General features: G+C 32.4%; 2 non-coding genes across 2 annotated transcripts; both read left to right on the forward strand.

Annotated features, from left to right (window-relative positions):
• Positions 1 to 13539: 13539 nt before the first annotated feature.
• Trnat-ggu (transfer RNA threonine (anticodon GGU)) lies at positions 13540 to 13612 on the forward strand. The gene has a single exon. It is a non-coding gene; the product is annotated as a tRNA-Thr (tRNA).
• Positions 13613 to 13798: 186 nt separating this feature from the next.
• Trnat-ggu (transfer RNA threonine (anticodon GGU)) lies at positions 13799 to 13871 on the forward strand. Its single transcript has one exon. It is a non-coding gene; the product is annotated as a tRNA-Thr (tRNA).
• Positions 13872 to 22555: the final 8684 nt, after the last annotated feature.

Raw genomic sequence — 22555 nt, forward strand, 5'->3', positions numbered from 1 at the left:
ATATATTTTCCAATGTTAAGTGTTAATCAAAAACAAAATCAAACGAATCTTTTAAAAAGATGAATTACGTCAGCAATTGATCTTTTGAAATGTTGGACAGGTTTGATGTAGACTAAATATTGTTGAGATCACTTCCAGTCTCATTGCAGATGATAAAAGATACATATGGCTGTACTTTATCAGCTGCTTTTATTTCATTTATCAACTATGATGTTAAGCATTATAAAATTCTGCAATTCTCTAATAAACAATATGAAAGACTGCATCATATAATGGGAATCATATTTTGATATTGACATTAATGTTTTTGTTTCACAGGAACGACCAAATCTGACAGACACATTAAGAGTCGTAGATCAGCACAACAGACAATCAAATGAAAGTGTGATATATATCCGGGATATTCCAAATCCAGACAATAAAGAATTAGAGGTATGTTTCAGAAATATCGACTTAGTGCACGCCTTGCTTTCTTTTATCTTGTTTATCTAGATTAAAAATGAAAAGTATGAATCGGACCTAGTCATATATTTAGCAAACTGGTGTATAACCCCCCCCCCCCATCCACCCCAATGAGCTGTCCATTTTAGCAAAATTTGGCGTACATGTATAAGATACATTTTGCTATCGAAGTTGACGTTTATAAAATGCAAAGCAAGCTACGATGTCTATTAATGACAAGTTGCAAAACCACCGCAATATTGACAATAGTTTAGATACACCTGGCACAAATTTAGGAAGTACTTGTTAACGTTTTGCATCATGGGATTCAATTTTGACACGATATCGTCGATATTGACAACAAATAAAAAAAACGTTTTGTACAAATGTTCTTTATAATTAACTACGTAATGCACCTTATCCGAATCAATATTAATTAGATGTTGTCGATATCTATGATACCGACGTTAAGTACAGACTGCTTCAGTTTTAAACATGGAAAAACGGATATCAATACGATATTGTTGTTATCTACGATATCGACATCAAGGTAAAACAACACCAATGCCTACTTATATACAATGCTACTTTACGATTATAGATTGATATATCAAAATACAGTTGTGTCAATATTAATAGAAAATAAAGGGATGCTTAGTAAAAATGAGAGACGACTCAATAGTTTCAGTTGTGTATGTATGCAATACGATATCAATACTACATTGTGTCTTGGACATATCTCGATATATTCATAATCTAGTTTGCTGCAACATTTTCTAGAATAAAACCGTGGCCACTCAAGAGCACCATTTGAATTCAAAACTGAAATTACATGTCTTTATGCACTGGCCTGCAGATTTTATAATATTAATAAGTAAAGAAAAAAATATTTTCAAGAAAATAAGATATGTAATTTAAAACGTGGCCACTGAAGAGTACCATTTGAGTTCAAAACTAAGATATGATACACACATGCACTACCCTGCAAATTCAATAAGATCAATAGCTATAGATGATTATAGAAAATATTATTAAAAAAAATCATTTTGTGACAGAACATCAAATAAATTGACCTAATTATGCTCTCTTTAGCATTTACTTGTAATCAGGATAGGTCTCATCTACGTTAAGTGTAAATTATGTGTCTTTATAAACTATTATTTATGTTGTAGCAGTGTAAATAATCAATATTTTTTTTTCAGTTTTGAATACATTGTTTAGCTTTTTTTCCCACCTTTTTTTCAGTACGTTTTCTGTGAAAACACACTACAGATGTCATTATTATTGATAAATTGAGAACAGAAAACCTCACACATAAAAATGCCAAATAAAAAAAAAACTTATTTAAAAAATCAAAATTATGCAAGATGGTTGTTGACTGGTTTTGGGAACTAGCTCCTACCATTACGTCAGTGTTTGCGTCGTTTAGTTTGAGCTTGTTCACTGTCACTCAAGATCAAACAGTTGCTATGCAATTTATATGCTGTTGGCATAGCTGAGTCTTTCACGCTCAATCGGTTGTAAAGTTGAGAACATGTGAAGTCCATGGCGGTTAATCACATAATTTCATGTATGAGAGTGCTACTTCCGTCAGTCCAATCTCCTTTTGCAGTTTATCTAACAAAAGAATATGATCTATAAAATAAACCATGCTAATATGTACACAATACTTGCTGTATTTTATAGAGTACAATTTATACTAAAATAAGGACATATGCAGAATTGTTTGAAACACCATTGTATGTACTATTCTAGTCATGCAGTGTACATTTATTTGGCAAAACTTCCTAAAAAATAACCCATTTTCGATTTGCAAATTTGAAGTGTTATTTGCAGTGTTATTCTAACGGTAATTTTTTTTTTATATGAAATCTTCGTTTGCTATCAACAAGAAATATGTACATTTCGTTAACGTTACTTAAAGCTCGAAAAAATGTCTTTGGAGGGTACACAATCATCTTCGCTAGCCAAGAAGTTTTTGTTCTGCTTGCCATAAACCCTTGGCAGAACTCAATTTTTTTTTAAAATTCCGCTTTGTGATTGGCTTCAGTGGCGATTTACTGATCCAGGTGCAGGGTTTAGAACAGAAAATTAATTGTAAATTAGAACTTTTTTCGTCTTCAACAAAAAGTACGGGCTTTTCGACATCCCATTTCCCCCCTTTTTTTTAAATGTCAAAAACTTCATCTCTATTTCTGAACGCCTTGGTATAACCAGTTGCATAGATAGGAACTTATGAGTAATGTAATGTCATAATTAAGATAACTCTAGAAGTTTACAAGTACCTACACTTCTAATTTTTAGAAGAATATTTTCAAAAAATCATATTGAAGTAAATATTCATTACTGGGACACAAAACTTGGTATGCCTACAATATTTATGCTTTACATTCTTAGAGCAAAGATAACTCTTTCTAAAAAAAAAAATTAAACAAGTTGTGATCTTTAGGCCTTTCAAACCCCTATAAGAAGCCAAAAAGTAGCCCTTATGACCATAATTTTAAAATTGTACTTTTCATTCTGAACAATTAACTGAAAAGATTTTTAAAATCGGACCAAAAATAAAAAAGTTACAGCTAAAGGGCTGTTTTAAACGTTGGCCTCTGCAGACCCCTTATTTTTTTCAAATTGTCTACCAAACCTTTTTCCGGTCTGCGCACTGTGTGTGTCATTATATAGATGAAATATTGTAACATTTAACTCACAACGTTTTCGAAAAAAACGAATGACGCGTGATTTTTTTTAACATTGAAACTCCCATAGTCGATTTTCATTGACCTATTAAACCGGAAGTAGTCAACATATTTTTATGAAACTCGGAATGTATATCAATTTCTATACCTTAATAATGTGCAGGCATCAACTCAAATTTTAATGGTCATTTGAATGTTTTTGTTTTTTCATCCCCCCTTTTCTAAATTTGTGGGCTTTATATTTCAAAAATTGTCAGATATAGATGATTGTCAACGCTCACAATTTTGTAAGGCTAGACAAGGTTCATCTAATTCTAAAATTTTAACGTTCAAACTTAAAAAATAAACAAAATATTGCATTTTCTTTAATTTTTAGAAGTGTCCCTCTAGGTTCCGGAAGTACCGGAACCGGAAGTCCAAAACCTTACATTCAATAGATTGAAAGGTTTGCTGTATAACAGTTGCATAATTGAACCCATATATCTGACAGCTTTTTAAAAAATCGCTAAAAAGACGAAAACAATAGATCTTTTCGACCGAAAGTCGAAAAGCCCTAATAAACCTAAGAAGGAAAACACTTGTGATCTTTGATCGCACATTCGAATTTTTTGACAAGCTGGGGCACTAGTGCTCAAGTACAGTGCATTCTTAACGACTGTTTATCTAGATTGCTTTAAAAAAAAACGATATAATATAATGCATATGATTATGCTTTTTTTTTTACTCCCGATACAGGTCCCTACAGACACTTTAGATAAAACTCTCTCTAGGTTATATCTTCATTCCTATTTCATATCATTCTCACGTATGTTCCGATTCTCGCTGGTCATGTTTTCAAGCTGTATTTATAACATTGCGTGTATATTAACCGTTGTTTCACGCGATTAAAACTAAAATACGCAAGGGGCACAAACAAGTTTCTTGCTAGATTGTTAGATTGCCTCACTGCATTACCGAACTTTTGTAATGAAATCTGCCAAGGGTTTATGGAGAGCGGAGTGCACCCAAGCCCTTGGCTAGCGAAAGAATTAAAAGACAGAGGTTACTGTACCTTTTGTACAAACTGTTTGTTATCCTAGACAGATTAAATTTTTACCTATGAGTTCAATTAGTTTTAAAAATTGTATTTAATATTTTCATACATTATAGGATCCGATGTGCCATAAAGCAGGTATTTTCCCGAAGGATTCTTAATTTAAAAAAAAGTTATACATCGTAGAGATATCGGACTTTTAAGAAATATAAAGTTTATCCTGTTCAATCAAAATGTCATGAACATTAAAAGTCAAAGAGAGCTCTTCATCATTTCAATTGAAACAAAAGTGTTAAAACATTATTTTTTTTTTTAAAAAGATAAAAATACCTCTTCTTTAATAAGTCGAGAACAATTAGTATACTAGTTTTTACTCAGTTTGTTTATTTGATCCCGTGTAAAATTGTTATCATTTCTGCCGTTTATGCGACACGACATACATTCTGAGCTTCCATTGTAAACTTAAACCGCCAATGTTTTTAAAAACACAACATTTTGTGCTTAACTGCGTAGCATCAATTTGCTATATTGTGTATTTTTAATCCTTTTACAATCCTTTCAATCCGAATACAATGTCATAGATAAGAAAATGATATATTTACATTTAGTTTTGTGAGTTTAACTACAAAGGCTACTTTTTATATAGAACCCATAGCCGTATGTTAACGACCGGATATTTTACTGAAAAATAGATCATTATTTCAAAACAAATCAGAGAAAGATAACAACATTTGTTCCTGTGCTGAAACTAATCAAATTCTTCAGGTATTTCATTGTTTTTGGTAGGGAATCCAAATCAAGCAACAGGAAACGCAACTGATGAAAAAAACCCTAAAATTGATGCATGTTCCTGCAATGCATAAATCTTTTAGAGCAACAGATATACGCAGTTGTCATCATATCTCTTGTTTGACATCTGACCAGGTTTGGGTCAATGATGGATACGGTAAAAGTATCCTGATAAACACAGCGGGAAATATTCTTCATTTAATGGACGATTTGTGTAAAAACACGTTTACAGGTCTGCAAACATTGAATAGTGAGGGCGAATTGATTTACATAGATGTAAATTATAACATTAACAAACTGTCGAGGAGTTATTGTACAACAGCTACAATTATGCAGAAGCCAAAGTCAGATTGGAGACCACACAGTGTTTACTGTTCGAAATTGAATGGGGATTTATTGGTTTCGATGATTAAATATGATTTAAAGACAGGCTATGAAATCAAACGCAAAAAGGTAGAAGAAAATAGTGATCGTATTCAACGAGATCACACTGGGCAACAGTTTTATAACAATTTGTCAGGGATAGGTAAAATTATCAGGTACAATCAATCTGGACAACAGAAACAAACAATTCTACATGACGGTTCTGGATTTTACATGTATAGAAATCCTTCCCGCATTACAGAGAATAACAATGGGGATGTCGTGGTGGCTGACTCTGACTGGCCTGGTGCTGTCTTTGTCGCAGACAGTGGAGGACATCATCGTTTCACCTACACAGGGCACCCACTTGGGCCAAGCCTTATACCATGGGGAATATGCACGGATGCACTGTCTCACATATTGGTCTGTGATGGAAGCACCCACACGGTCCAAATGATTGACGCTAACGGTCAGTTTAAGAAACATCTATTGATAAGACCACTGGGAATATTATCTCCATGTGGACTGGCTTATAATGATGACACTCACTGTCTCTGGATCGGATCTACTGATATGACTAAAGTATGCGTATACAGGTATATAGCTAGTGAACAGGAATCTGAAATTGGTAAGTTTTATGATATATATTTCTTTTAAGGATTACGTTTACTCAGCGTTTTAGTTGACACAAACGGGTCGCCGTAGAATTTAATGTTGTAAAACCATAGAGTCGCAGTTTATTAAAAATGTACAAATAAATTTACTTAAGTGTTATTGTTCAAATATTACATCAAGCTGAATATCTATATTCATATCTGTTCAATCTGAAAACACTTAGTCGCTGTTTACGACATGCCGAAAATTTCGCGGCCAATATAAACAGTCGTCTGTCAAATAAATGGCGAGATGGAAACGGCAGTGTTTTGTAAACAAAACGAAAAATACAAGAAGGTAACAGAAACACTGAAATGTAGATAGAAACGTCTTCAAGAGCGCCAGAGGACCATTCCTACTCCAGGACAGACCAGTCTCAAACTTCTTACGAAGACACAATCGAACCTAACGTTGATTCTGTAAATCATCAGATCGAGGTGTCCAGACCAGCAGGGTGTATTGTCATAATTAATGCAGAAAATTCAGGGTAAGCACAAGAAAATTAAATTGTCCAACTTTTGTCAGTGGGAGAGGTTTCCTTGAATTATTATGTTCATGATAATTATGTACCGTTTGTACTATAAAAAAGTGACAGCTATAAATTGAAAAAAGTACACTTACGTACCAAAAGTATGTAAACTTTTCTTTTTGGCCTACATATTCCATTGAAAACAAAAAATATATTTAAAAGGGCTTTTTTTGTCATTATTATTTTTTTTTTTGGGGGGGGGGGGTTCAAATTTTGAAGAAATTCAATTTGTTAAATAAAGATTTAAAGTGCACTTTTTGACATACATTGAAATAGTGTTTTGGTTTTTTTTGGAAGTCATCTGTGAAATTTAATATTTCCAAGTATAACATAACACGAAGATATTTTTTAAGTGTTCTACTACATATATTTTGCAATATACAAGCCAAAAAATTTTACTTTGGATTGTGAATATCTGATCTCAAGAACTGAAGGCAAAAATGCATGGATAAATATTTAAATATGATACAGAAAGAGCTAGAGGAACTATGAATTTATCAATCATTCAATCCAAGTCTTTTTAAATTAGATCAAAGGATTATTTTTTAACAATTCAAAACGTTTTCAATGAAAGAAAAAAAAATGACATACTTTTGGCACTAGGTAAGAGTATGTGTTGTAAAGATTAGAAGTGCATTTACTAAAACTTATAGCTGAAGTTGCTTAAATTTAAAGTCGGACATTATAAATACTAGAAAGTTATATGCTTTGACTATATATTTAGAAATTTAAAACCATATAACATGTCAGAGAGAGGCCAGTCTCAGAGAGAGAGAGAGAGAGAGAGAGAGAGAGAGAGTCTCTCTCGACAGAGAGAGAACGGTGCTTCCTTCAATGCAGTTACAACATGTAATATGTTTATGCTTACATGAAATTTAGAACTTACAAAAAAAAGTGATGAGTTAACCGGTATAACTTAAATAATGTCAGATAATAGTCTGCATAAATTTTTAAAATCATTCACAGGTTGGTCTAAATTCTATAAACTATTTACATATATGTCTGAATAAATAATATTGAGCTGATTGTAATAGAGCAAGTTCTAAAAAAAAATGTGTAAAATGTTATGTGTAAATTAGATAAGAACTTGTGTAACCATGCTTGCACATTTGGATCAGTCAATTGAAATCACTAAAAAGGATACAATCATACTGTTTCATATAGCACATACCCTAAAGTTTTTTTTTCCAAATACAACTACAAGTATATCATACCAAAAATCAGCATAATTGTGCCGAAGTTATATATCTACATGTATAATATTATATATCTGCATGTGTGTTACTTACTATTAGTTTTACATATATATATATATATATATATATATATATATATATATATATATATATATATATATATATATATATATATATATAGATAGATATGACACATCATGGAGGGAAGGGAGACGAGTGGTTGGGTTTGGGGTTCTGGCTCATGGATTAGCTGGATGCAAAGAATGCGTTGTCTCACACCCAAGGCATACGTGATTGTGGCCTAGGAAGCTTTCTCCAGGTTAGATGTCGGAATTTATGGTGTAGTCATGAGAATGTCATTCCAACAGGAAAAGGCAATGGTCGCATTTGGGATGCTAGCCACAGGTATAAACAAAATCACTATTAGATTTAACAAGTGGATATATACTGATACTTACAATGTGCATGCAAATAAAATATAAACAAATATAAAATCATATCTTTTATGAAATGATATCTTTTTTTAATGACAAGTAGCTAATATAAAATATTCCATTTTAAATGGCTATGAATTCCATTAGGATGAAAAGATTAAATTTATATATTTAAATTATACATTTGTGAATTTTTCTTAATTTAAAAAAAAATATTCAATAGGAATGATTCATACTGGAAATGGCCCAGCCCATATTAGCGGCCTTTTAACAACTTTGAACATCCCTGCCATAAGTTTAAAGACCATTCAGAAAAGACATATGGAGACAGGGTCAGCCATCGAAAAAGTTGCAGAGGACACTATTCAAAATGTTTTTAAAGATGAAATCCAAGCAACAGCTGAGTATGTATAAAATTATAATTTTAAATGAATTTAATTGTACTTCCAGTTTATATAATAATGCAATGTAACATTTACAGGAAATATATTATAAACCTGTATAATTGTGTGTATGGATTTCCACAAATTTTAATTTTAAAATAAGAAATAGTAACATTAATTGTTAGGCTGTTTTATTTTACTTGGCTTTCTTTTCTTTCACAGAAATGGAGCAGAAGAATAACCTGTGAGTGTAGATGCTGGGTGGCAGTGGGCGCTCATTTGATAGTCTCTTGGGTAAGCATTTAATGAATTGATGATATAAGTAATGTCAAAATTAATATATTTGTTTTGTGCATGCAACTCCTTATCATTATTATCTTGTTTCTAATAATAGGACATTGTTCGATGGTTGGTGCACAGACTATGAAAGTTCTTGGCTATGAGGTTCGCAGTGAGGTGTGCAGAATATGTCAAAGTGCTGAGAGGAATAAGAAACAGGCAAAGGATCATGCCTGTAGACAAAATTGGCAAAGTGTGTACTGTCTTAAAACCATATCAATGTATGTCAAGTAATAGAATGTTAAGGGTCAGCAGTATTCAGTGACATTTATGTGTGGTTCTGGTTTTTAGATTATAGCCTCAAATATATATATCATATCATGGTAATTTATAAATAATATACAGGTGTATACTTTGTATATAGTATATTTGAAACTTGGTATTCCAAGTTCACTTATAAGGATTTTGCCAGCATAATAATTTAAAATAAAATAGTCACCAAGATCTTTTGTACGTAGATATTTTTAAAAATACAAGACTTTGATGAACATTGCTCAACTATAACAATATGCATATATTGTAGATCAAATCCAATTTCCTAAATTGTGCACATGAAATTTATTGTACTTTTAGGAAGTTCGAAATCTATGGAGCATAGTATGGTGGTCAGTATGGTGAAGAAAAGAAATGGACGAATGAGTTAAGGTGTCCACAATCATAGCAGATGATGACACTATCACCATCTCACGACTTAGACAAAATGTGAATCCGGCCATTCAAAAGAAAAGTGACAGAAACCACGAAATGAAAAATTTTTCCTCTTGCCTTTATGATTTTAAGAAAAAGCACAAGTCTTTGTCTACACGAATCATCCAATATCTTCTAAAACGCTTCAAGTATCTTCTTGCTCAAAACCAAGGGAATTCAAATGGAATAGAAAAGGCGCTTGATGCTCTCTGGCAACACCCTATTGGAAATCATGAGTTTTGCAGTGATTCCTGGTGTCCCCATATCAATGATCCGCAGCAAAGATACTCCTCTCTGCCGTATGGGAAGCCACTAAAAGATTCACAGCTGCAAGATTCTCTTCACATGTTATGCAACCAGTGGAAGCAGAATAGCTGTAAGCTGTCAAGACTGCGAAGCACTCAACCTAATGAGTCTTTCAACAGGTTTTGTGTCATTGAAAGCTAAAAAAAAACATCATTTTAGTGGCTCAGTTAGTTTGAATTACAGGGTAGCAGCAACTGTGGCAGAAAAAAAATCAGGAGATTCTTACCTCATTGCAGTCAGTATATATTCAAATTTTGACCATGTTGATTAAGAAATAAAGAGCAATTTAAAAAAGTTCATCAGGATATGAACTTGGTTGGTCACAAGATCAAATCCTGTGAAGTTCAAAGGGCTTCTCAGTATATATGATCATGTACCAATCAAGTCCATATCCTAGTGAACTTATTATTTTATTTTTAATTTTTTTTCTGACTCCTTTTCGGCTTTATATCTTAAAAAGTTTTCATCCGATTTCAATGACATTTTCGGAGTTTTTTTTTAAAGTAAACGTGCCTCAACGATGTTAAGGTTTCAGCATTAACGTCACTTCCGTTCAAATTTAGCGGCCATTTCTAATTTTTAAAAAAAGTGATTTTGTACGGAAGATATCTTCGTACACTTAAAAGCTATCGCTTTGAAATTTTTACTGATGATAGGTGTCTCAATTCTATAATGTATTGGGGCGGAGGGGGGGGGGGGGTTAAAATTGTATTCATTAATTTTGCTCAAAACCGGAAGTAGTTCTAATTTTATTTTAGAAATTTTCATTTTTTTTAACAAAATAATACAATACTACAGTATTATACAATTTGCCATGGTGATTTTTTTTGACGATGCATTGCAGAGATATTTGGGATTAAAAATCGGGTTTTTTTCCGGAAATTTTGATCCTGCGTTCTAGGTTTAAAAATAGCGTAATGTTCGGTGTGAATCAAACTCGTACCAAAAATAGTTTGAATATTGTTAAGTCTTACTTTGGATTTTTTTTTGGTTAAGTTGTTCTTGAAATAGTAAAGGATTTTGTTAATTCGTATTCCGAATCATTTGGATTTTGTTAAGTCGTACTAAGAGTTACTCGATTTTTTTTTTTTTAAGTTACCATTGTTATTGGGTTAAAAACTCTGCTTCTTACAGGAACTTACATGTCTTTACTCTCGACATGAACGGAAGACCCACTCGTTGCTTTGCAACGAGCTTTGCTCTAGTTACCTATATTTTTGTGTGTAAAAGGCAAACTATTCAGAATCATTAAAATAACCATGTTTTTAATGCATGTACTTGCAATAATGCAAGGGATAAGCGCATGTCATTATCTTTTTGACGTCATGAAAAAGTTCGCACGAAATGTTTTCGCTCTTCTGTAGGTTCATATAAGGAAACATATTTATAAATGTAAATATACATGTATAATGTTAAAGTTATAAAGTTACATTTTAAAATATATGACGATGTGTGCATGTATCATCATTTCATTCTTTACAATTATGATGCTAGTATTGCTATCATTTTTATTTTAATGAATTAAAAATATTAATTATGTTAAACAGGTTAACAGAAAAATTGGATTATCTCCCATAAAGTTCACAAAAAGGCTATGCTCAATCAGAGAGTCACAATCTAGGATGAGTAAGGTCATTGCGAAATCCAAGGAAGCTAATCGAATACGTCTTGAACTAAAGGCTAGAAGGTGATATCAATATGCATACATATATATGCATAATAATTTAATTCTGGTTGTAACGCGGCATTTGATTGGATAGAAAAATTTAGTTTAATTTGTATAACCTGGTTTGCACGTCACAAGACACGTCACAATGCACCAACGTACTAATTCACTTGACGTTACGTTTGAATTTTGAACAGATTTATATCATTTTTAAAAGTAAAACGGACTCAATTTGTACAGCAAATTCTAGAAAATTAAATTATAAGGAATGAACTCAATATCTACCCAAGTTATACTCGTATAACCTGGGTTGGAGCAATTTACGCTTTTTTATAATCCGCGAATTATAAAGCGTAAATTGCCCCAACCCAGGTTATACGAGTATAACTTGGGTAGACATTGAGTTCATTTCTTAATTAACTAGTCTATTTCCCTTGAGATATACATAAAGCCTGAACATTGCTGTCTATTACTATTGTTAGTAATGAATGCTTTTGCTGTTCTATAGGTTAATTTTCAGTATATTATATAAAGTCACATATTTTTAAATGAAAATATATATACTAATAAGTCTGCTTTCTTCATTAAGATCCCAGAGCACTGCAAGCGGGGAAATGCAGGAGGGCTCTACTTATAAGCCTGGCATAGGCTTAGCTCCTCACCATTCTATTTCCAGGCCCAAATGTAAAACATCAGATTGAAACAGAAGTTGTTGAGGATCATGCACTAGTTCTATTTGATTTGGAAACTACAGGTCAAGGTAGTCATACATAAATACTATTATAATTTTATGCTAAGAATTTATTTGTAAAATGTTAACTTGTATTAGACATGTCAAATTCAGCACCATAATATGAAAAAATAAATATTGAAAATGCCTTATGTTTAGGTATGTTTTATAAATAGCTTGTTGACTTGTCACTGGACATCCTTTAATTGAATAAACTAAAACAATTTATATGCAATATTTTAACTATTTTGAACATATATGCCATTTTAATTAACATTTAAATTCTTAGAACTGCATTTTAGTCTGGTGACAGTACAGGCCCCAAGCCTCTTGTAATAATATAATACATGTATGATAATTATTGTGCAAAGTCTAACATTGGATATGTTTTAATTTGTTTAGCTCGCACTTCTCATATTATTCAGCTAGCAGATGTTCATGGTGAGGATAAATTTTCAGCCTATGTCACCCCTAAGAGACCCATAACACCCACAGCTTCAGAGATAACAGGTCTGGTCGTAAGGAATGAAAAACTACCACCTACAGAAAGAAATGAATGCTACTTTTCTGATAACTGCTTGGATTCTTTTCTGAAATTTCTTGAAAAGTACCATAGTGTCATCTTACTTGGTGACAATATTAAGAGTTTTGATTGTCCAGTGCTTTTTTAGAGCTCTTGGATCCTGTTCTTTGTTGTCAAGGTTTTCAAGAAAGGTTAACGGATTCTTAGATACCAAGCTGTTATTTCGGATATCACATCTGAACCTAAGCTCATACAGTCAGCAGAGTCTTGTAGCAAGACTTCTTGGTTGTACATATGAAGCGCACTATGCTCTAGAAGATATTTTAGCATTGCAAAAGGTGGATCCATCTGATGTAAAATACAAGAATGCTACATTTTCAATTGTTACGCATTAAATGCTTTGTTGTACCAAAAGGAAGTAGAGGAAAATGTTCCTTCCCTACAGATTCTTGTTGAGAAAAAAGTGTTGAGTCTTTGTATGGCAAACAAAATTGCTGGAAGTGCGTTGAATTTTGATAGTTTGAAACTAGCTCACTCAAGAGCTGATCATAATGGTGTAAGAGTATTGTTTACTGAAGTGTGCAGCAATGGTTCTGTTAGAGTGACTAAGTCTAGCAAAGTTATTGAAGCAGTGAACTCATTTTTTTGGTCATTAAATGAGAGTTAGATTTTGTGTATTGTTTAATTAGTGCCTTGTCAGAAGTAAAATGGATTCAATTTCATACTTTATGTCACCGGGTTCACAGGTGTGTGACTGTCAGTCAATATATCGGGTCTCAATAGCTCAGTGGTTAGAGCGCTGGCACGGTACGCCAGAGGCCCTGGGTTCGAGTCCCGGTTGAGATTTGACTTTTCACCACCTGTGACATTTGGCGCCCAACGTACAAAACCCACGGTCACTCCCTAGGAACATGTTTCACAACATTTCCTTCACTCGTAGAGTTCTACTCGTAAATTCGAGGACGAATTTCTACCAAGAGGGGGAGTATGTCACCGGGTTCACAGGTGTGTGACTGTCAGTCAATATATCGGGTCTCAATAGCTCAGTGGTTAGAGCGCTGGCACGGTACGCCAGAGGCCCTGGGTTCGAGTCCCGGTTGAGATTTGACTTTTCACCACCTGTGACATTTGGCGCCCAACGTACAAAACCCACGGTCACTCCCTAGGAACATGTTTCACAACATTTCCTTCACTCGTAGAGTTCTACTCGTAAATTCGAGGACGAATTTCTACCAAGAGGGGGAGTATGTCACCAGGTTCACAGGTGTGTGACTGTCAGTCAATATATCGGGTCTCAATAGCTCAGTGTTTAGAGCGCTGGCACGGTACGCCAGAGGCCCTGGGTTCGAGTCCCGGTTGAGATTTGACTGTTCACCACCTGTGACATTTATATTATCTAATGTGTTTATAAACCAATTAGTTTATATCATAGATCTTGTTTATGTCACAGTGAGCCTTTAAAGGTCATCTACATCTACCAATGACATGTCGTAGAAATTTAATATTCTCGATAAACACATGCATATTTTGATGTTTGTATTATTGTTTAGAGAAGGATTGAATCTGATTTTAATCGATTAGTGGCAGTTAAGTAATTGTTCATATGTGAATTCAATTGTCCACTAAAATGTTATCTTACATGTAATATTTAGTGTACAACCTGAGTAGCTTGTTATAATAAAATGTAATTATGATAATTACATAATCATGTATTAGAGCTTAAATATTGATATTTATAAGATGTACTATTGTTGTAACTTTCGTAGAGGTCTGTGTTACATGTTGCTTTGCTCCTGTTTGTATTTTGTCATTGGACTTTTGATTTTGAACCTTGTTAACTTTATAGTTATCACCACATTTCATGGAAAGTTTTCACAACTTTATTATCAGATTATAAGAATCAGCGTCTTGTTAAATTTGATATATGAATCGACCTGTTCTTATTTTTATGCCATGCAGTTTTACATGTTAAGATAACATTTATGCATAGAAGATATACTGGATTTATTATATTATTAACAATTGAATATACTTTTTTTTAATAAAATAACACATTGTTGATAAATTAATTCATGAAATATGATAAATATAAACATTTCAAAAAAATTAAAAGCTATAATATTACATATCAGAATGTTGATGCATATTGTACTACTTGTTAATGAAGTTATGACAGAGGAAATTCTGATAATTTTTTTTTAGCTCACCTGAGCTGAAAGCTCAAGTGAGCTATTCTGATCACATTTTGTCCGTCTTCCGTCTGTCCATCTGTCCGTCTGTAAACTTTTCACATTTTGAACTTCTTCTCTAAAACCACCGAACCAATTTCAATCAAATTTGGCACAAAGCATCCCTATAGAAAGATGATTATAAATTGCAGAAATGAAAGACCGATCTTTATTTAAAACGGAGAAAACCTCGAAACTAGAGAAAAAGGGGTGTGCATTTTAAACAATTTTTTTCTCAAGAACAACTGAGTCAAATTCAACGTAATTTTGCTTAACAATCCTTATGGAAGGGAAAATATATATTGCAAAAAATATTGGTGAATTTTATTTCAAATTTGAGTAATTTACAAAAATAAAAATAGAGACAATCGCGGTCGATCAGTTTATAACTTCGGGTTCGGTATTCCATATCGAAAACGAAAGTTCTTTGTATAAAGCAGCCATGTTTGATTGTCGACGCATGACAAACGGGTCAAACTGACAAAGATGAATTTACTTGTTCTGCAACAGTTTACGTGCAAAGGGATACTTGAAACATGCTAGACATCTTTGTGCCGATTTCGGGAAGTGAATTGAGGTTAAATATTTCAATGCGTTGACATTTTCACTCGTAACCGTGGTTTTACGTTGTTTTGAATTTCGTTTATGCTTTTTAACTTAGGGGGAAATATCGCCTGTATTTTGGAATTTTTACGTATCGAATTAAATATAGACTTCAGTAAATTAGATAGTTAATTGTTTTCCTGCGCAAAATGAGCAAAATCTGATACACTAACAAAATATTATACTATAAATACTATACATTCTATTGGTAATTCGGTACGATCTCTACGTAATAGTTGATTATAATGCAACGTGTTTTGTTAAGATGCTGTGCAATTCATGGTCTCAACCGGGATTTTTTACTGCTAAAAAAAAAAAATATATATATATATATATATATATATATATATATATATATATATATATATATATATATATATATATATATATATATATATATATATATATATATATATATATATATTATGAAAAATAAATTGTGCTCTTTCTTTTAGTGCATATTTATTCCATTTTAATTGTTTACAATTTTCTCTTTGCAAACCATATTCAGCTGTGTCAAGTTTCGAATTATAAGCAAGATACAGAGCTTTGCTCACAGAACTGAGGCCATGCTTTTGTTCATTCTAAATAGGAAATACCAAGTTTAAAAATCTTAAATTGAATGTAATTAACTCTTGTGAACAAAAAATTGAGTTCTGTATCTTGCTTATAATTCTACGATTGACGCTTTAATTTTGATTTATCACTAGAAATGCCTCACTAAACGTTAAATACTTGTACAGAAAATTTTAGAGGATGATATGCTGTGACAACTGTTTAAGGCGCCCTCCTTATACGATGAATCTAAACCAACTTTGTTAGTTTTTCAGACATAATTAAAAAAACGACCTCTTTAAAAACAGTTTAAAAAATTACTGTTACGGGAATAAATGTATTATCGCTATTCCTAAGAAAAAATTTACAGCGGGAAATCATCTCAGCCAGTTGTTAATGTTGATTTTGAATAAAGATGAAAATAAAGGGTGGGCCTTAGTAAAATAGAGCGATATGCCTGTCAATACATTGCAGTCTGAGGCTCATTGAAGGGGGGGGGGGGCTAGACCTTATCTGAAATCTTGACAAACAAGAAGATTTTGAGTACGGCTATGTCTAACTTTGTCCAAAAAAGTTGGGAGCCCCCCCCCCCCCCTTCTCCCTCCAGTTCCGACGCCTATGCATTGATTATACATGTACATTTAATAGCATTTTAACATATCACATGATAACATATTTCATTCGAGTGTATTCATCGGACAAGTGAGTAAAGTTATAAAACGCCGTACGAGTTCACGCCTGGTAAACAAAAATCGTTTATAATGCGGAAGACCAATCACATTTTTGAATGTTCTTAATTTGAGCGCCTTGAGGTACAATTTTCTTCTTTCACATGTAGGAATTTTTTTTAATAAAATACAATAACTGGCTAGTACAATGTAGTTGAAGATAAATATGTACCTATATATATGCATATTTTCATATATGATTTGATCGGTGTTTTTTTTTTTAAGTAAGGGGGCAGAACTAAAATAAAGGGAAGTAGAGTTAACAGTATACCCCTACCAAACATTTAGTTTTATATCTTGCATAAGATCTTATTTTTGTTAAAAATGATATTCAATAAGGGTACAATGTCAAAGATTAAGTGTAGGAAAATAAGTGTAAAATTTGGATATATTTTATTTTATGGGATTTTTTTTCCACCGAGGGGCCATATGGCACACTATCCTCTGTACACCCATATAAAACCATTGTTGCTCAGGTGAGCGATGTGGTCCCATGGGTCTCTTGGTTAATTTTTTGGAGTTGAAAACTATGAATTTGTTGTAATAATATTTTTACTAAAGTTGTTTTTATCTACGTCTTGATGTATTTAAAAAGAATTTATTCAAAAACCTGATTTGATATCCTAATTTATCATTTTGAATTCAGGTGTAAAGAATCAGCAAATGAGAGAAGTTGACTAAAAAATTGCACTCTTTCAAATAGAAATTTCTCAAAATGTTATCATTGACCCCATATGCAAATTATATCAATAGAATAAAGAGGATTTCAACCTTATTAGCCTACAATTTTTATATGGTTCTTATTAGTAAATATTTTTTAATTGTTGGATAAAAACTGGTGATATTTCAAAAATGACAGTGGAAATTCGGACGTAAATAATTTTTGATCTGTTTAACAACATTTCGTTATTTGTTCATATATGAAATCACTGACCCTATTCTACAACTTTTATATACAAAACAGTTTCTGTTTACGCTAATATTTTGCTTAAAAGGAAAAACTTGACCATTGTGTCAAAATTAGATGAATTTTGCGAGAAAAACTCGGAGGCCAGTAGCGAGATAAGTAGGTCATGGACCTACTTATCTCAACTTGAAAAATGACACCCCTGGTGGTGTTCTTTAATGCACTATTGTTGGTTTTTTGTTCCTATAAGTAGAATTTTTGCGCCATCTGAGTAAACGTTATCCTTAATTAAATTAAAAAACAATCTTAACCTGATGGCATTTCTTTTAATGTATAAGAAACATATGTACTTGACATGTTCCAGGAGATAAAAATCCAAACTAGTTATGTTTAAATAAATAAGCTATACCTCTCTGTTAATTGTAGATCAAAATAATGACGTAATGAATTCGCAGTGTAATCTTTCGAACACAGAGACAGAGAAGTCGATGTTGCATCCTGACCTACATCTATCCCTATCACTCACTGAAATAAATGGTTCTAGTCATATTTCATCGCTAACATCAGATGAGATATGGATATCTGATAAAGACCATAACCTTTTATTAATAAACACAGTTGGTGAGGCTCTACATTACGTAGAAGATTTTTGCGAAACAAGTCATTCGCGTCAAGGACTACACGCAGTGAATAATCACGGTGAACTGTTTTATGTTGATAAGTTTGATGACATTAACAAACTTTCAAATGATATGGAAACAATCACAACCTTCATAGGGAAAACAGATAAATCATGGCATCCGTGGTGTCTGCACTGGTCCCCGTTTTCAGGTGATCTCCTAGTCGCTTTGTGGAGGCTTCCATGGGAAAGCAAAGTAGCCCGGTACAATCAAACTGGTCGAATGATACACACAACACAATTCGACAGTTCAGGACAGGAAATATATTTTAGACCAAAGTATATAACAGAAAACACCAACGGTAATGTCGTAGTGTCTGACCTCAGTGGTGTAGTGGTGACAAGTTATGAAGGAAGTTATCGTTTCTCCTACACAGGACATCCACGTGAAGCGGGAATAGATCCTCAAGGAATATGTAGTGATGAGTTGTCACATATTCTTGTATGTGATGATAGAACTAATTCAGTACAAATTATAGACAATGATGGTCAATTCCTATTAAATCTTTTATCGAAACAAAACTGGATAAAAAACCCATGCTGCTTAAGCTATGATGTAAATACCCACAGTTTATGGATTGGATCGCATTCAAATAACAGAATATGTGTTTACAGATATCAAGAGCATGATATCAATTCCGGTATATTTATTTTTTCAAAAGATCTGATATCAATTAATAAGACCTGCAACTATTTTCTTTTTTTCCTGAAAACAAATCTTAAAATATCATTTTGTAAATACCAGAGTTTGGTGGTTATAAAATGCCCATTGTTCTAGTCGTCGTGACTTCATTTTATCATTGTAGCAACATCAACCATGCATTCGGAAGAAAGATTTTTTGGAGTCAACAGAGGTATTTCATCACATACGGTAAATATACAAAATAGATACGTCTGATATACACGTGTAAGATAGTTTTGATGATTTTAAGTAAAAAAAAATTTCTAGTCTAACGTTAGCTATAATATATATATTAGAATAAGAATTACTAAATCGTTCTAAATTTGTTTTGTTCTGATCTGGTAAAAACAGAATGAGCCGTTTAATCCCCGAACATATGCCAAATCCGGCTCGGTAGCATTAAAAAATAAATTGTATTTTTCAAATACAGAATCTTTTGAATTGAAAGATATTTGCCTGACAATTAGGGAAAAAAAATTTTTAAAATAATTATTGTTCGTCAAAATATAATTTAAAATCTCAAAAGCACCAAAATATTTGAAAACATTTTTACTATTTTTGTTTTATATATACTTGAAAAAAAACCCACATTTTCGTATATGAATACTGAGAAAAAAAGAACATTTGGAAGCCTAGTGCCATTTGAAAGCGCTTAGCATTGCTCAGCGCTTTATTGTCGTTAGACTTCTACTTCCGCTGCGACGAATAACCGTCCCCTATGAGCAGAAGTTTACATCATTTAAATTGGTAAGGGAACCAGTTTCAGACGTTTGTGCACATAACTGAACGGGCAAGTATACGGGCTATTGTGAATTTAATATACGGGGCGTACATATGTCATTGCTGGGGCTGCCACGAAATAATGAGAAAATATATTGCGTATTTAGAAGCTAAAATGTTATATACTGTAACGGGAAAAGGGGGTTTGAAATACAAATGCTATAGATGAATAGTTTCCCTTTTGTTACTAAACTACGAGGGCTTTGTACCTTTAATCAGTTGACAAAACAACACAATGAAAAAGGTATACACATATTTATTATACTGATAATACAATGATAAACAACGCCAGTACGCGAAAGGCACCTTCCTAGAATGCGGAAGGTTGAATTTTGTCAGGTTGGCGCTTTGCACTGGTATTATCCTACGTGGATAACAATTCAATTATAACTGTCAGAACAAAATAGATATAAGGAATATAATACGCATATATCGGGTTACACATTAGATTTGGGAAGGTGCACAACGGGTAAGTGCTTCCGTAACTAAGATAAACAATGACAAGGAAGTGAAGGGGCACTACGGTAAAGATGGGTATAATATTCTCTGGAAATATGAAAGATGGAGGGAATACAGAGTACGCTGGTTTGCGTTTGCGTAAAGTATGGACGAAATGACAACAATTGAATAAAGTAAACAGTATGGTAAGCAGATGGTATTGTATCACTCACGGTGTATTAGACGAAAATATATAACGTAATCAAGAGACACATGATTTTTGTGTCAAACATGGCGTGTACTTTTTAAAATGAAAGTGCTAAAGCAATGTTGAACGTTTTTCGTCTTTTCTTATTTTACTTTTTATCTATAACTCGCCGACCACTGTGGACTTTATTGTGCTTCAATATATATATATATATATATATATATATATATATATATATATATATATATATATATATATATATATATATATATATATATATATATATATATATAATGAATAAACCAGAGAGTTGTAATAGTAAAGATATTTTTTGATGACCAATAAATTAAGCAAAGAACTTTTTTTAAGATTAACATGTATTTACAATTAGGGAAGATCACGACGTGCGAGGACAATGGGTCGATGCAGAGGACAACGTCGGCAGCATGATGAAAGAAAACTTCGTTTATTCTTGATAATAAATTCAAGCGAGGAGGAATTAGAGGCATGTTCTAATATTATTTTTTTGCTATGATAATCCTAGTGTTGATGTTTAAAATTCAGTTTCAAATAACAAGGTCAAGATTTAACTTTTCTTGTTTATTGACTTTATTTCATTTTTATTTAAATCATAGTAAAAATAACTCAATGCATTTATTATACCTATTTTAAAGTTATTGCAAATTAGAAATAAGAAGTATGGGTCTGGTAAATAACGAAAAAAGTACGAATTTATATATTCAACTGAACGGTTATAACGTCAAAGTGGTATAAAGTTTTAACTCAAATTTAATCTTCATATTTTCTCTGGAATCGTCCTATTTTTTGATAAGATATTACAATATTTGACTCTAAGGAACACAAAATCACCAATTGCTTACAACCATAAAACTAACCATAACCCTAAACCTAACTATGTTCCAGTAGGTCAAACAAAATATGTGAGGTCAAAGTCAAATTGTATGAGGTATCTTATTAAGAATTGATATTGTATTTTTTTTTACATTAGCCGGTAATAAAAAAAATCTAACTGATATAAACAGAGACAAACTATACAAAATGACATTTTGAACCCCACTGAAGTTATTTTCATTTTTACATTGTTCCAAAACGAATAAAATAACGTAAAAGAATATTTAAAAAAAAAAAAAAACTATAACAAAAACAAAACAAACAAACAAAAAAGTTGTCCATAATTTATTAAATGCAATTTTTTTTAACTCATCTAAGCTGAAAGCTGAATGGGGCTATTCTGATCACATTTTGTCCGTCGTCCGTCCGTCCGTCTGTAAACTCTTTTCATATTGAACTTCTCCTCTAAAACCGCATGGCCAATTTCAACCAAATTTGGCACAGAGCATCCTTATGGAAAGATGAATATAAATTGCAGAAAAAAAGACCGATCTTTATTCAAAGCAGAGAAAACATAAAAACTGTAGAAAAAGTGGGTGCATTTTAAAAAATCTTTTTTTCAAGAACTACTGAGTCACGTTCAACGTAATGTGTCATAAATAATCCGTATCGGAAGGAAACTATAAATTGCAAAAATTGAGAACTAATTCTTTTTACAAATTTGAGTAATTTACGAAAACAATAATAAGACAGAGGGAATGGGGGTCAATCAGTTTAACTTCTGGCTTGATATTTCATATATCGAAAACCAGTTTAGAGGACCAGTCTATGTTAGAAGCAGCTATCTTAAACAGAGATGAATTTGCTTGTTGTGCAACAGTTTACTGTGAAGAGAATATTTGAAACATCCAAAATGCATTTATGCCGTTTATGTTACGTAAATTGAGATTAAATATTTCAGTTCGTTGACATTTACATTTGTGCAGTGGTTTTAGCTTGTTTTGATTTTCGTTTAGCATGTTATAGTTTCTTTTATTTTAACTTAAGAGGAACCATCGTCTTTATTTTAGAATTTAAAATTTTTACGTGTAACGTTAGACCGGTAAATCAGACAGCTGATTGTTTACAT

This window comes from Magallana gigas, chromosome 1, assembly GCF_963853765.1.
Source record: "Magallana gigas chromosome 1, xbMagGiga1.1, whole genome shotgun sequence".
NCBI lineage: Eukaryota > Metazoa > Mollusca > Bivalvia > Ostreida > Ostreidae > Magallana > Magallana gigas.